The sequence below is a fragment of the Elephantulus edwardii genome, unplaced genomic scaffold (assembly GCF_000299155.1).
Source record: "Elephantulus edwardii isolate Elephantulus edwardi_28Jun2011 unplaced genomic scaffold, EleEdw1.0 scaffold00169, whole genome shotgun sequence".
Taxonomy (NCBI): domain Eukaryota; kingdom Metazoa; phylum Chordata; class Mammalia; order Macroscelidea; family Macroscelididae; genus Elephantulus; species Elephantulus edwardii.
In genome coordinates this window covers 1,918,797-1,923,705 of record NW_006399919.1, presented here as the reverse complement: position 1 = coordinate 1,923,705, position 4,909 = coordinate 1,918,797, and positions in this window count along the sequence as shown.

Sequence of the window (4,909 nt, the reverse complement as noted above, 5' to 3'; positions counted from 1 at the left end):
GGCTACCCTGCTCTCCAGGAACCTCCAGCACAAACCCTGCCTGTCCGCACACCACGCCCCACCCCCAACCCTCCCCTTCCTCGGTGTTTCAACTTCCTTGCAACTTTCCGGGCTGGTTGCTTGGGTTTGAGTTTGGATGGATTGGCTTTGTGTTTTTGGTTTTGTGGGGGGTTCCCCCCTTCTCTTCCCATGTAACTGAATTGTTTAGGTTCTGGTGTTGAATTTTGTTGTTGCCACAGAACTGTTCCTGCAGGAACAGAAGAAACACAGGAAAGAACTGGATAGGGAGCCACCCAGGCCCTCCACGTCCCTGTGTTTTTTTCTGTGCCTTACAGACAGATGTAGAAAACAATAATAACTTAAAGATGTGCTAAGGTCGCATGCCTTTGAACTTGTGGGTGGTTTCTCTTTGCCTTAAAATGTGATTCAGATATGTTTATACTCACGTTCTGTCTCAAGTGTGTGCTGTAAAGTGAAAATATCGCTGCAAATTTCGTGACTCATGGATTCCCCTGTTCATACTTACACAGAAGACGCCCCACAGCCAAACTAGTGTGGACAGTTTATGACTGTGCCTCTCCACTGCCAGACAGCGTCATTTCCATACTGGGTAGCTAAATCCGATTTCTTACTCTTGAAAACCCCATCTCCTGGGTAGCATCAGTTGGAAACTTCATACTGTTTTAGGTCGTCGCTCTAAAGTGGAAATCAGCGTTAGGAAATGATGACAGATTCCAGCCTGCAGGGTAAAAATAGCCCCTGGTCTGACCTGATCGTGTTTCCTGTTGCTCAGGAAGAAACTCAACAAACTAACATTGTATAGACTAATGAGGAACATTGTCATATTTTGTGCACAGCTTATCATGATATTTGCAACATACTTTGAAACTCGTCTATGACATCATTGAAGATCTTATTATTTTTCTTATTTTCTGCGCCAATCTAGTTATTTTTCTATGAAAAAAGGTAACTGCTATTTAGTTACCCTATAGAAGTTTAATTTCTTCATCTGACTAGTTTAAATGGATACATTATTACACACCATGGCTAGAATAGTAGTAAAAAGTTTAAAAGACAAAAGAAAACCAGTATGATGGGAAACTTTGGTGGGTTGGCTGGCATTGGTAAGATAAATCTTTCTACAAGTGGTAAATTTGTAACCATCGTTGTGAAAACATTGTTTTTCCTTCTGCTTTCTAATATGAACACCTAGTGCTCAAGAACTACTGCTGGTGCAAGAACGAGAGAGCTCTGTACCTAGAGAGAATATGATTTCATAATTGGTATTTTAAGTTGGGGGGAAAGGAATGAGTTGGGAATGCGTTACATCTGATACAAACCAATCAAAGTCATAGGTGCAGTGCCTTCATTTTCAATGTGCCACACCACACTACTCAACCCTTCTTAAACCGAGAGTGCTTTTAAAGGGCCAAGGCCTCCTTCCAATAACTTCATGGAAAGCAGTTTGCTCAGGTATGAACCCCACCAGCAAGGCTCATTATGCATGCTGGATTCCACAGACTATGTCTTGTTCCCAAAAGAAAATCCTCTGGAAGGTTCTGAGGTATTTGGGAAGTACAGTTCTGTAGCTAACACTTTAAAAATTCCAAGGGAACTTCACAATCAACAAATAAAAACATCTAAATGCCAGGCCCATCAGCAAAGAAGGTTAGTGCTATTTTCATTGTCAGCTAAAGAAAAAAAAAATGATAAGCAGATGGGGCAATTGAAAGGTTACATCTTTCTTTTGGAGGTGGTTTGCTTCTTAAAGGTTAACTTGAATGCTTGACTTTAAAAAATCAAAATCATCAGCCGCAAATGCTTAAAGCAGTTGGGGGTAGCTTTTGAAGAAGAAAACAAAGGATCTGAAATGTTTGAAAATTACTTGGCCCCAATATGAATGGTGCTTGTATATTTATATGTCTGCTCCATAAAGGTACACACACACATACCACAACTCATTTCTCTTCATTTTTCAAATATGATTGCTTGTACTCAGGTATTATCTGTTGACACAACATAACTTTTTAATAATTTACTAGCAGTTCTAATCATTTGATAGTATTCAGAATACACTGCAGTCGCAAGAATTCAGACAGCTTTTCCGTCTAAATAAAAATCCACAGCTATACCTAGAAACCAACCATTTTCTGTGTCTTCAGCTCCTGCTAAATAGGGTCTAACAATATATTTCTCTGTTCACATTCATGTATTTCAAAAGCTAATAGCCCATGAAGAAAAGTATGAGGAATACATCTCAAGAAGCAGACATTAAAGGTACCAGGGAAATAATAGATTGCATTTAAGTTTAAAACATTATTTTAGACAACCTATACTACTAATGACTTTTTCTTTGTGATGGATATCCGAAGAGAGAATATAGAAGAAAGATTGGCATATATATATATATTTTTTTAGATACTCTGGAAGTTCTTTTCTTGTAAGAGAGATTATTTACACAACCTGTATTCCTCAAATGAGGTCTTTAAAAATTATCTCAGGTTCAAAAATACAAAGAAAATATTGAAATCTATATTCTTCACTCCCTTAATACTCAAGTGGGCTTTTAAATTTATTTTACCTTCAAAATCTATATAAAATATTTAAGAGGTAGAGTTAATTTGAAGTAAATCTATCCCCCAAAATTGTTCTTTTAATAAAAAAATCCAACTTAAATCACAGTATGATATTATTGTCTATGATATTAAGGCCAAAGTATAAATACCAGGTGCATAATAAATTTCACGTAAACTCTTTCATTCTGGTAAAAGAACCAAAGATCACTTCATTTGCCATCTTATTAAATTCACTGACAAAGTTCTAGAAATGCTATGATTTTAGGATTTTCATTATAACATTCAGGTTCTCAAATGGAAAGGAGAAGGGTTATTGAGGAGTTATCTTTCTTAGAGAGATCAACTGTTTTCATTCTTCTTTCTCCTTGTGTTAATTATTGAACCTAATGTCTTGAATCACTTTAAATAGTACACTATTGATTAATTCCAAACCTCTAAAGCCCATTGAGGCTAGCTTTTGGTCTCACAAATTTCTGAGCTAGCAATTGATATTAGGTATCAATAGTCATCTTCCTTAACTCTCCAAATATTGCAAGGTGGCGCTCTTTGCATGAAAGGCCAATATTATTATTATAATCAGAGTCACATTTTTTTAAACTTAAACACTACCATTCCCACAAATATTTTTTCTGTACTATGCCAAAGTTTAACAAATCCTTCCCTTAGTAAGACTCCACTGACAAATACAAATAGCAAAAGATGAAAGGACAAGATCTCAGCAATCTTTAACAAAGGATTTTTTTTAAGAAGAAGAATGTGTACACCTGATTTTGGAAGTTGTCAATGGTATGTCTGAGAAAAAATGCTTTATAATAGACAAGTGTCTTAAGGAGTTTACACAGTTTTTAAAGATGACACCTGGTTTGTTTGGGTTTTTTTTCTTATTCTCCACTTTTTGTCCCTTCTCAAAGTTCTTCTAGGCTGGGAGTGACTAAGCCCTGGGGCTGCACTAAGGCAGTTCCACGTTCCTTCCTGGCCAGCTCAGGCCTCTTTTTGCTGCCCCACTCTGATAACATCCACACTCAGCTACAGCCAGGGGCCTGATTTGTGATCTCCAGCTACGTTGTCTGCCTAATGGGGCGATCATGCAAGCTACAAACAGAGACAAAGAAACCCGCGTTCCTACCAGCCCAGCCAACTTCTCAGGAGCAGCATAGCTTGCAAATCTATCAAACTAAACTGCAAGAAAGACAATCTGATTTAGAGAAAAGGCGTTCTGCTACAGTCATTAAGCACAAGTAATTTAGATTTTTTATATTGTCTCCTCATTTACAAATTTACTGTATCAATGCCAACCAATGGAACGAATTTCTTAAGTAAATGAGGAATAAATAAAAGAGACAGAAAGATAATCAAATTACATAAAATAATTCTCGTCTCTAGATGTATTTTTGAGAGAACTAATAACAGTGGCAAAATTATAGGAATAATAACATATCAGAGGAAGTAATTAATTTAAATTAGCATCATCTTTGAAAAAATACAAGTAAAACACTTTATGGACATTTACTTTTGTACAAAGAAGGAAGGCCTAGAAAAAAAGAATACATTGACATCCTGAAAATTAGTTATGGCCATAAATGGTTTAATTGAAGACAGCAATTTAAAATATGATATTGTAAATCTGCAACTCGGTTTCAGCCTGGAGTATTTAATTTGGGGGCAGTGGAACCCTCCTCTGCAAGTTCATTTGCAACGAGGCAGAGCGCGCCCCTGAGCTTCTGACAATTCGCCTACATTAATATTGATGTCGCCTATGCAATCTATTTCTTTTATTTTTATGGTTGTTATTTTACATCTGCAAAGGTCATTTAAATTATACTGCGGCCGAAAATCCGTTTCATAAATTTTGATATAAATACTAATTACACCCTCTCAGAAAGCTAGCAGGGTAGCCTTCCATTATCACATTTATACGACCTGCGAAGACAGAAAAAGAAGGCGAGAGAGATGGGAGAGCTTTTCAGGAGACCCAGCAAGGCTGGAGGAAGAGGCAGCAGGTTGTTGGGGGTGAAGAACAAATTCCTATCACACTCACTGAGATTTTAGAATCTTTAATAAGGTACGAAAGGTTACCAAACAGTTCTGGAAACTAAAGTGTACATACGAGTTCTTCTAGCCATAAATATTGAATATCTGTAACATGGATAAACCGGCCCTTTACATGCGGATAAATATGGAAACTAAGAATTATATACAGTATGGGTGGTAATTTTTGCCAAAAGTAACGGACAGATATAGTTTATATTTTTTAATATCACTTTACATAAACAAATGGGACAGTTTGACACGCAGATCCAGGCTCGTACTATACGAATTCTTGACAGGACTTA